Source organism: Aegilops tauschii, chromosome 4, assembly GCF_002575655.3.
Source record: "Aegilops tauschii subsp. strangulata cultivar AL8/78 chromosome 4, Aet v6.0, whole genome shotgun sequence".
NCBI classification, from domain to species: domain Eukaryota; kingdom Viridiplantae; phylum Streptophyta; class Magnoliopsida; order Poales; family Poaceae; genus Aegilops; species Aegilops tauschii.
This window is the reverse complement of record NC_053038.3, coordinates 51,519,709-51,531,506: the sequence shown is the minus strand read 5'-3', so window position 1 is coordinate 51,531,506 and position 11,798 is coordinate 51,519,709. Positions and strand designations below refer to the sequence as shown.

The window sequence follows — 11,798 nt, the reverse complement described above, 5'->3', positions numbered from 1 at the left end:
TAAGATAAAATGCCAATATTACACTACAGCAATCATCCAAATTACAATATTTATTAAAATCACCTAAGCAAAACTAAATAATTCAATACAAAACTTGTCCTGAATACAAATCACACATGAATAAAATGAAATGAATGCAAAAATGGAATGTGTTACTACCCAGCCGTTTGCCAATGGTGCTCAATGAGATTCTCCCGAAGCTGAAAGTGGGTGTTTGCATCTTCAATCTCCCGGTAGGTCTGAAGAAATGCTCTAATGCGGTTAGGGTCTCTAGCTGGTTTGTTGGATTGTCCGCGAAGTAGTCTTGCATCAACATCTTGGCGATTGCAAGGAATGCAAAGACGACCGACGGTCAATCCTCGTCGTCTCTTTCGGTTCTCATCATCGTGCTCCTCCACGGCAAGGGCCATCACCAACATCTGCTGCCGATGGTTCTCAAGCAGCGTCTCAACATCCGAGTCGTCCGAATCGGACGAATCCTCGAGCAAAAACCTCTCGTGAGGTCTCAATTCCATCTAAAATCACAAATACCACCGCCGCATGAACCAACTATGCATATCGCATTCGAAAACACAAGCACAAGTACTCACTGGCGGCTCGAGGCGGTGGCTCTGCGGCGGTCGATCCCGGAGCGGCGACTCGGGCGGCTCGGCTCGGCGGATCCGGGGAGCCGGCGAAGCGGCTAGGTGGAACAGGGTGAGGGGCGCCCGGCAGCGTGATTCCGTCCACAGATATAGCCAGAATCGCCGGCGGCGAACGGGCGAAACCGATGGCGGGCGGCTGCAGAAGGGGGTGGGGAATGCGCGCGGGCTGAAATGTCCGTCCCGCCAACCATTTTTTCTGAGGTACATGGCACCGTCGGGTCAAGGGAGAAACCTGTGTTTTCGCGGGTTAGAGGTGGGATTTTACCGCGCCCCATAATTTTTTTTACGAGTCCGACGTGTTTATAGTGTATAGGCGGCTTTTTTCGCGTAAACCCGTATTTTGACGGTTATTTTACATGTCGGGGCATTATACGGTCTGCTAGTGATGCTCTAACGCCTGCCCAAGGCGATTGGCCGTGTCATCCAACTTGGGGATTGGGCACATCGAGCCCCACGCCCACATCCGTTTCTTCCCCACGCACGCCACCTGCTCTCTCTACGTTCCCTCTCCCACACACCTCCTTACGTGACCCCACCTCGCGCCCCCGGTGTTGCGCCGACACCTCCTCCCTCCGTCGCCCCAGGTCCATAAAGGCGGGGATCGTGGTGATTTTGAGTAGGGCGGCAGGTGGCTAAGGAGTGAGAGGTGGGTGGCTAGATCGGGCGGTCATGTGTCGGCGCGCCAACCTCGGCCTTGCGGATGTCGAAGTGGCGGCGGTGGCCAGGCTTGTTGGTGTCGCGATGGTAATTAACGTGCTCGGAGGAGCTTGATCGGTGGCCAAGTAGTCCCCAATGATGGCAAGACGCCAAGATCAGGCATCAGCACTACCAAAGGTGCGCTGCGCATGTCTCTCCCCACCCTCGCCCGGCCCCGTTTCCCCCTCCCACGCGCACTTGGTATGGCCCACTTCATCCCCGCCAATGAGCTTGGCGGCCTCGGCGACTACGCATCGAGCACTTTGAGCGGCATGTCTCCACTTCTCAGGGAAGTGGATCGCGTCGGCCTGGGTTTGGCCTTGTCAAGAAGGCGGTAGTGGGAAACTAGTTGTAATCTGCTCTATCCGCCCCTTACAATTTGGCCATGTATTGTGCTTGCTTGTACCTATTGGACGAGAAAAGGATGGAGAGTTCGTGGTGATTCATTTTACTCCTATATTAATACTTGTTATGCATGTAAACATTTGGAAGTATGCTAATCAGGAGGTGTTGCATGAAATTGGTATTGTCCATTCAACAAATGGTGATTTTAATCAATTGTTTCTCTCATAAGGATCATCACAAGATGGGAGTCAGTCTAGTGTTGCTCTACTCTTTTCTGCAGTAAAGGTGTGATACACAATTTTGCGATTTAGTTTCAGGGTTTTATTTTTAGATTAGATTGTACCCAGTTTTGTGCACATAAACCACATACTTTCTGATGAGGCTTCTATTTCCCAACCAGGAAAATGGTTATCAACCAATATTCCTTAGTGCTAGAGCCGTTGTCCAGGCATATTTGACAAAAACTTCCTCTTCAATCTAAAACAGGTAAATATAGTTGTTGTCATTTGTTGTTTCCTTCTGTCACTTTTTTCAATCTGTGGTGATCTGATCATATATGTAGTATAACTGCATTGATTATCTATTAGTAGATGTCTATTTCTACATTGTTAGTATGTCTATTAAGTTGGTTATATACTCAGTTATCCTTTTGCAATTTTGCGGGATGGGAAAGTACTGCCTAATGGACCTGTTGTAATTCCACTGGATGGATTGTTCATGTCGCTCTTCCAGAAGACGTCTTGCACATTCAGCTTTTTGTGCGTAGTCTCACTATGTCATGTGAGTACCGGTGAAAGTGATGCACTGAAAATGAAATTTGTTCTCTTTTTTTTCTCCCTTTAAATTAGCCGCTCAAGAAATCTGATAAGCACCACGTTGGTTCGGGGCTTGGTGCTAGATATGTTAGCACCCATTTATCCTGGACATGTACTGTATTCTCAGATCTATATAGTTTGTTGCTCTTGTTTTTTTATGTTGGAGCTACAGATGCATCTCGGCCATTTCGGGAAACTGAGATATGCATCTTCAACTTATAGTTTGCTGAATTGGGTTATTTATGAGAAGAATCCTACATGATACAGCCATTTCAGTTTCAATTTCAATATATGTTACTAATAATTTCAAAAGGCAGATCGGTGTAACTATGGAAATATGAATAATGCAATACATTGCATTTCTGAAGGTCCAGTTTGAGAGATACGTTTCAACATTCTATTGCTTCTGGTGGGTTTGTTGGAGATCGGCGTGGTGTTGTTCCAGCATTAGGGTTTTCATTTAGCTCACAACAACCTTGACCTACCTACTCATAAAGTGAGTATTGCTATTTGTGAGCTGCGTTGGGATTGTCCTAAAGATGAAGGGTGAAGCAATATAGTAGCGGATAGTATTTCCGTCAGTGAGAACTAAGATTATCGAACCAATATGATTAAACCCCATCGTTTTACCCTTAGTAGCAATGATACAAATACGTGGCTCGCTACCCCTGCTGTCAGTGGTGAGGACACCACAATGATTGAACCCACTCCAAAGCATCTCTCCCACTGCACATAAATCAATCTAGTTGGCCAAATTAAACAGATAGATTCGAGAGAAATACAAAGCTATAATATCATGCATAATAAACTTCAGAAAAGACTCAATTACATTCAATGAATATTCCAATTATAAATCAACAATTCATCGGATCCCAACAAATACACCACAAAAGAATATTACATCGGATCGATCTCCGAAGAGAACATTGTATTGAAGGTCAAAGAGAGATGAAGTCATCTAGCTAATCACTATGGACCCATAGGTCCGTGGTGAACTACTCACACATCATTGATGGTGCAACAAGGTTGATGTAGAAGCCCTCCATGATCAATTCCCCCTTCAGTCGAGTACCGAAAAAAGGCCTCCACATGGGATCGTGGATGAACAGAAACTTGCGGCAGTGATGTCTACTACGCAACTATATTCTTGTAGATACGTGTTGGGCCTCCAAGCGCAGAGTTTTGTAGGACAGTAGCAATTTTTCCTCAAGTGGATGACCTAAGGTTTATCAATCCGTGAGAGGTGTAGGATGAAGATGGTCTCTCTCAAACGACCCTCCAACCAAATACAAGAAATCTCTTGTGTCCTCAACACACCCAATACAATGACAAATTGTATAGGTGCACTAGTTCGGTGAAGAGATGGTGATAAAAGTGTAATATGGATGGTAGAAATATATTTTTATAATCTGAATAAATAAAAACAGCAAGGTAGCAAATAGTAAACGAGCAAAAAAACAATATTGCAATGCTTGAAAATGAGGCCCAGGGTCCGTACTTTCGCTAGTGCAATCTCTCAACAATGCTAACATAGTTGGATCATATGATTATCCCTCAAAGTGCAATAAAGAATCACTCCCGAGTTCCTATTAGCGGAGAACAAAAGATAGAAATTGTTTGTAGAGTACGAAACCACCTCAAAGCTATTCTTTCCCATCAATCTATCCTAGAGCTCGTACTAAAATAACGCAGGCTATTCTTTCCGATCGATCTAATCAAGAGTTCGTACTACCCCCTCCATTCCCTTATACAAGGCCACAAACTCAAATACAGGTACCAAGGTAAAATTTAATGACTACTTTGCAAGTCAATTGTTCTTTCGTTAACTGGGATCATTAATACACCCACATGCATACAAGGAAGGAATTAGAAGGAAGTAGCACAGTGTCATTATGACTACATGCATGCAAGTATTAAAACAGTTGGTAGTATGAGAAAACATCATTAATTTCTGCCTCGATTACAGTTAGTGGCCTTGTATAGATGCAAATTGTATTTTTCATAGTGGCCTTGTATAAGGGAATGGAGGGAGTAAAATAACACAATAGCAAATTCATATTCATAATACTCAATCCACACAAAGAACTACAAAGAGACCCCAAAGTTTCTATCGGAGAAAAGATAATAAAAACGTGCATCAACCCCTATTCATAGATTACCCCAAAGTCACCTCGGGAATCCGCAAGTTGAGTGCCATAACATACATCAAGTGAATAAATATGATACCCCATTGTCACCTCAAGTATTCATACCGCAAGACATACATCATGTGTTCTCATATCTGAATATTCAATCCGACAAGACAAAACTTCAAAGGGTAAAGACTCAATTCATCACAACAAGAGTATAGAGGGGAGAAACATCATATGATCTATCTATATTAACAAAGCCCATGATATAGATCACCACAGAGAGAGAGATTAAACACATAGCTACTAGTACAAACCCTCAGCCCCGAGGGTGGACTACTCCCTCATCATCATGTTGGCCGCCGAGATGATGAAGATGGCCACCAGTGATGATTCCCCCCTCCAGCAGGGTGCCGGAACGGGTCTAGATTGGTTTTCGGTGGCTACAGAGCCTTGCAGCAACGAAACTTCTGATCTAGGTTAACCCCGAAGGGTTTTGGAATATTTGTGAATTTATAGGGTAAAGAGGGGGTGCGGGAGGCCACCAAGGTGGGCACAACCCACATGGGCGCGCCCCAGGTGCTGCTCTGGCCAATGGATGTCTTCCGGTCCATAAAAAATCTCCGTGGAGTTTCGTTGCATTTGTACGCCGTTTGGTATTGATTTCCTGCGATGTAAAAAACAAGCAAAAACTGGCACTGAGCACTGGGTCAATAGGTTAGTCCCAAAATGATATAAAGTTGCTATAAAATGATTGTAAAACATCCAAGAATGATAATAAAATAGCATGAATACTTCATAAATTATAGATACATTGGAGATGTATCAGCATCCCCAAGCTTAATTCCTACTCGTCCTCGAGTAGGTAAATGATAAAAGAAATAATTTATGAAGTGTGAATGCTAGCAAAGTGCACAAGTTTGGTCAATGAAAATTTCAATCACTTCTCCTAGCATCATAACAACAATTCTTTCTTATAAAATTTCTCATGTTATAGTAGCAACTAATTCACATGTTAAGGTTCAAACAATGAACTCTCTTGAAACTCAACAACATATGTTCTTAGTCACCAAGCAATTGCAATTCAACTTATTCAACAGAGTTTAAGTAAGAGCTCCACATACTCAACCATCATATAGTCTTCTATGATTGCTAACACTCACTGCATACACATGAGCAAAACGTTTCAACCAAACACATAGAAAGATAGGGGCTTATTGTTTTTCCTCCCAACGTATTCACCTCAAGGGTGATGTCAACAATAATAACTCATGCTACCCATATTCAACTGGACATATGTGCTTAGATCTGTCCTCACCACATGATGCTTGCCAAAGGAGAAAAATAAAAAGGAATAGAGAGAAAAACTTTGACTCTTTGCATAAAAGTAATTACATAAACGTAAATACATAAAAGTAAAAGATAGGCCCTTCGCAGAGGGAAGCAGAGGTTGCCATGCGCAGTGCAAAAGAACGTCACGTTATATTGCCCCTTATGATAGCAACCTTTATTATGCAGTCTGTCGCTTTTATTCTTTGCCATCACAAGTTCGTACAACGCTCAATTTTCTCTTACACTAAATGATCTCACACTTTTAGAAGCAATTTTTATTGCCTTATTGCACCGATGGAAACTTACTTGAAGAATCTTATTCAATCCTTAGGTAGGTATGGTGGACTCTTGAAAATGAGATTTGGGTTTAAGGGTTTTTGGAGGCACAAGTAGTATCTCTACTTGGTGCGGAATTTTTGGCTAGCAAAGATGGGGGGGTGTCGTGGAATTGTCACGGCAGATGTCCTTGAGCTAGGACTTAGTCGTGGAGCCATCGCAACTAGGAAGCTTGAAGGGGTTATGTGGGACAAGGAACACGAGGGTTTATACTGGTTCAGCCCCTTACGGTGAAGGTAAAAGCTTACGTCCAGTTCGAGGTGTTATTGATTAGGGTTATGATCGCCAGGGAGCTAAACAGCTATGCCCGGTTCTCGATGAGGTTGTTCTCGCCCTTAAACCGCTGCCGGGTCCTCCCTTTATATAGGGAGGTCGACGCCCAGCAGCCCTTAGAGTCCCGGCTGGCTCATAAGAGCGTCCGGCTCGGACTCTAAATAATACTTGCCTTACACTACAAGTCTACTATAACAATGATGATAACTATGGGCTTTAAGCCATATCCGGGTCTCAGCCCATCTCTGGCCCATTATCTTGAAACTTAGCTCCGGGCTTCTGGCAACGACCCTACGAGTAACCCGGCCCCTCCTGGCGGGTGACTCTAAGGTCTATATCCTCAACATTAGGCCCCAGATTGATTTGAACCGGCTCATGTCAATCTTCAACTCTGCAGACAGAAAAAATCTCCGGCTTACCATTCATGTGAAGGCCATAACCCGGAGTGACGTCATCCTCGGGACTCCGGATAATCCGCCGTGACGTCATCCTCCATTAAGTCCGTTTCTTACTCCGCCAGATCCGCAACGGATCTTTGCTTTTACTGTCATTCCGAGAATCGAGGCGCCGTGAGGGGGAGATAACCACGCCGTGGCCTCCTTGAATCCCGCGCCCACTTATGACTCCACCTTATAAATAGGCCGGCCCAACGCTCTCTTCTCACACTCTCCTTCTTCTTCCTCACGCTGTCGCTCCTCTGCCCGAGCTTCTGCCGCTGCCGCCGCCGTCGCGCCCCCGATCTTCATCGACCCGGCCGCTGCATCACCCTGACTCGGACCAGATAACGGCGGCGACCTCCTCTCTTCCTCAACTCCGGTGAGTCTCCTCCGCCTTGCTAGAACAGATCTGCGGTAGGGTTCCTTCAGTTCTTCGTGTTCGTCACCATTGCCTACAAACTCGGTAGTTCTCGTTGCCACCGTAGTTGGTTGATTCTTAACCTCGCGTAGAACCACTGCGGTAGAGGTTTGAGACCCATTTCATCTGTAAGAAACCCTCTTTTTACTGCATAAGAACTGTGTTCAATCTCAAGAACTTCTTCTGCCTCTATTTTTTAGGTCTAGAAAATTTTCACCTCGCCCGACCATTTTGATCCGAAAAAGTTACTGCAATGTATGGAATCTGTTTTACCACACTTAGTAAAAACTGCAACCCTTGAGTCTTGGTGGCTTATACTTCCGACTTAAAGAAAACACGCGCCGTAGAACTTTCCGGTTTAAAGAGAGCCATGCTCTGTAGAATCCTCCAACTTAACTGCAGTAAGCCGTAAATGACCAACTTATCCTGAAAACTCCGACGGCTTAGATTAGCCCCGACGGCTTAGATAACTCACCGTATCAATATATATCATTAGTTCCCTTCATAAGCCGTCACTGTAGTTTGAATGATAATTCCCGGCTTATAATTAACCCGGACACTTTTCTCTTCCCCATAGACCACCAACTGTCACCATGCCTCCCAAAGCTCCCATCACTTGCAACTGGATGAGATCCAACGTCACTGATGAAACCTTGGCCAACTTCGTTAAGTCCGGATATCTGCCCAAGAAGGAAGTGATGTCCTACCGTGCCCCTGACCCGTCAAAGGAAAGACCACAGCCGAGGGATGGGGAGGTAGTGATCTTTGCGGACCACATGAGCCGGGGCTTCGCACCGCCCGGCTCAAAGTTCTTCCGGGATGTACTCAACTTCTTTGACCTTCGACCTCAGGATATAGGACCCAATTCCATATCCAACATCTGCAACTTCCAAGTCTTTTGTGAAGTATATCTTGGGGAAGAGCCGAGTCTGCTGCTCTTCAGAGAGTTGTTTTATTTGAACCGCCAAAATGAGTGCGCAAACGGTCCAAGCCTGGAATTAGGCGGCATCTCCATCCAACGGCGCAGGGACTGTCTGTTCCCTTACGCAGAGCCGCCGAGCCACCCTAAGGACTGGAACATGACTTGGTTCTACTGCCAAGATACATCCCCGGCTGACGAGAATCCACTGCCCGGCTTTCGCCCAACACGCCTGGAGCCGACTCATCCATTATCCGACAAACTGACTGCCGCGGAACGCCAGCCCCTGCTTCCAACGATCAACAAGATCAAGGCCCTGCTAGGCAACGGTCTGAACGGGATTGATCTAGTCCGGGTCTGGATTTCATGGCGGGTGATCCCATTGAGCCGCCGCCCCGGCTTAATTTGTGAGTACACCGGGCGAAAGGATGACCCGCAGAGGCACAGTCGCAATGATCTTCCAGAAGACGTTGCTGAAGAAGAGACCAAGGCTCTGTTAAACGAGAGCCTGGCCGACTGTGGAAGAACCGGGCTGGCCCCGTTCTGCAAGACCAATCCAGCCCCACCGGTAAGCCGCGGACCTTAACCTTTCCACTTCTTTTACATGTCACCTTGCTCTGAATCTTTTTAAGAGTTCATTACTGTATTTCTCAGGCTGATGATAAATTCTGGCGGGTCAAGTATGACCACGAGGCGGCCAAGAAGGCGAGGAAGGCGAAGAAAGCCACCCCTCGCAGAAAAGGAAACAGACCAACTGCTTCAGAGTTGCTGCAGTTAAGTGACAGCTCCGAGTCAGAGGTAACCCTTAACCCTTTTAAACTCTTGCTATATTTGTCGTTTGCCACTGTCCGGCTTATCAACTTTTTGCTTACTGACAGGACGACACCGGCGCCAGTAACCCGGTGACTGAAGAGGTAACATCACTTTCCTCCGACTCGGAGCCTTTGCCACAGCTGAAAGTCCGAAGAGTAACCTGGAAAGTAAGCTTTTCTCATCCATTAGCTCATCAAGATCCTCAATTTCTTTTGAAGCAACAGGTTCACGAAAGCCAGCGTCACACCCGGGCCCGCAAGGACACCGAACTCTCCACCGGTTTACCCGACGCAACAAGGAAGCGTCGTACCGAGGTTTTTTCTCACCTGTACCCTTTTCATCCGTTGGCGGGTGTCATCCGTCAGCCACTCAACTCTTCTGACTCCAATTACCAGGAGACCTCCCCATCTTCGGGTGACTCCATGCAGTCAAGTCTGCCGGCTTTTAAAACTGCACCCGGGTAATAACAATTTCCTTACATTATCTGTCTGTATTTACTCTTTGTATGCCTAACACTTCTGTCTTTTCAGTGCCCAGGCAAAGCTCACCAAAAGAGCAAAGAAAACCAGGTCAGCCGGAGTGCCAGACTTGCCTGAGCCGGAGACGACGGCTCAAGAGCCGCCAGCCGCCTCCGAAGCCACCATTCCCATGGACACGGCGCCTGAAGCCCCTGCCCCGACCACCAAAACAACGACCGAAGCGTCAGCTAACCCGGAGGCCTCCGGCTCAACCCCACCGGCTAACGACCCGGACGTGGTAATTACCCGGACGGAGTATGTTGAGCCAGGGAGGCCGACCGCGCTGGCCAAATGCTCCGCGAAGGGGGAGTTGCTGCAACCCCACCGGGTGAATCTGGATCTCTCTGGCTACACCGACTTGAGCATTGGAGAGCTCGTCTCCGGCTACATCAGCCAGGTTAACAAGAGCCGGGATGCCGAGATCGCCATGGTCAACCAGATCCAACAAAAGTCTGAGGTAACCTTCTGCTGTCTTCTTACTTTCCGCATAGTGATCCTTGTCATGCTAGCCCCCAAGTCTAGGACTTATACTTGAATATGTTGTAGACTTAGAGTCCGGCTTACTTAACTGAACCGGCAGTACGTAGATAGATACGTTCAATATGCATTAGCCCCCAAGTGCCAAGTGTCTTTGCTTGGAAAGTGCTTGGGACTTATATAATGACTGTTAATAACCCGGAAATATATGCAGGCTACTGGCAAGAAATTTCAGTCAGACCTTGCGGATCTCAAGAGCCAGTTAAAGACTCAAGAGATGGAGACCCGGAAGGCGAACGCTAAGTTTGTCTCCAGCATCGCTGCTCAGGAGAAACTGAAGACTGAATTCGACGCTGAGCGGAAGGCCTGGGCGGAGGAGAAAGCCGCACTGGTGACCCGGGCAGAACAGGCGGAGAAGGCCCTTACTGAGAAGACCGCTGAGCTCTCCGGCCTAAAGCGCCAGGTGTCCCAAATGGTGGCTGCTATCTTCGGTAAGTCGCCTCACCGGCTCTCATCAAGTCTGTATAAGTTGTGATTCATCCTCGTCACCGGCTTGTCTGACCTTTATTAAACAGGTCCCAGGAGTGCCAACCTCAACCAGAGCGTGGTCACCAAGCTAAAGGCCGTGTACACCCTGGTGGAACAACTCTACACCGGGTCACAGCGCGCCTTAGCTGTGGTGGCCCTATCCAACGAGGTGCCAACCCATCTGGCTGAAGTCCTTCGCCGGCTCGCAGTTCTGCCACAGCGGATCCAGGAGCTACGCCGAGCCTCCGCAAGATCCGGAGCAATTGCCGCGCTGAGCCGGGCCAAAGCATTTCTGCCAGAGCTAGACCCGGCAGACATCGCCCTGGGTTACCCCAGCCTGAAGGAAGACGGCTCCGCCTTCGACCAGAAGGACTTCGCGGCATGTGTGAAGGCTGTACACCCGGTGGCCACCATCATCGGGAACGACACCGACTTAACCAAGTATCAGCCGGGGTACAACGCGGAGAATCAGAGGATTCCAACCCCTCGCTATGAAGCTCTTAGTCTGCTTCCTCCGGCTCGCCAACACACCTTCGCCCCCGAGATTGACCCGGCCGGGTTAATTGACGAAGAAGCCCAGTTCGAAGCTCTCAGCGGCATCAACTGGAAGTCGTCAACCTTCGAGGTCTTGGGGTCAGCCGGAGCAGAAGATGAGCCGGGGACTTCGACTCAACAGGCGTCATAAAGCGACTGGCGGTTCACCGAACAACACTCCACCCTTGAAACTTTGAAGGATTTTTGTAATAGAATAAGTGCAACAATTTATCTCTGCCGTGCCATCGTGCACGCAATGAATGCTGAAACCCTTTGAAGTTATTCTTCTGATGTTCCTCCGGATCATGATTATCCTTTGTGCTTCTCAACCCTTAAAACGTATCCTCAAGCATCTGCATAGAAAAGGCAAACCACAAGTCTCAAGGCGGCTTACCGCCCTGAGAATCAGGTGTTTGAAATGGATAATCCGGAACATGAACCAAAAAAGACTGGTCGTTAACTATACTCTGAACATAGCCGTGATAACACACTGAATGGCCCGTAAGCATACCTCCGGTTTAAATAACCCGGGTAGCCTGGTTGGTACCTGAACTCGAATTTACCTGTCTTGATGACATCCATGA

General features: G+C 47.2%; 1 long non-coding RNA gene across 1 annotated transcript; it reads left to right on the top strand.

The window, feature by feature from the left end:
• Positions 1 to 979: 979 nt before the first annotated feature.
• Positions 980 to 2,724, top strand: LOC120962738 (uncharacterized). Its single transcript, XR_005753594.3, has 2 exons — positions 980 to 1,970; positions 2,086 to 2,724. It is a non-coding gene; the product is annotated as an uncharacterized lncRNA (long non-coding RNA).
• The last annotated feature ends 9,074 nt before the right edge of the window (positions 2,725 to 11,798 follow it).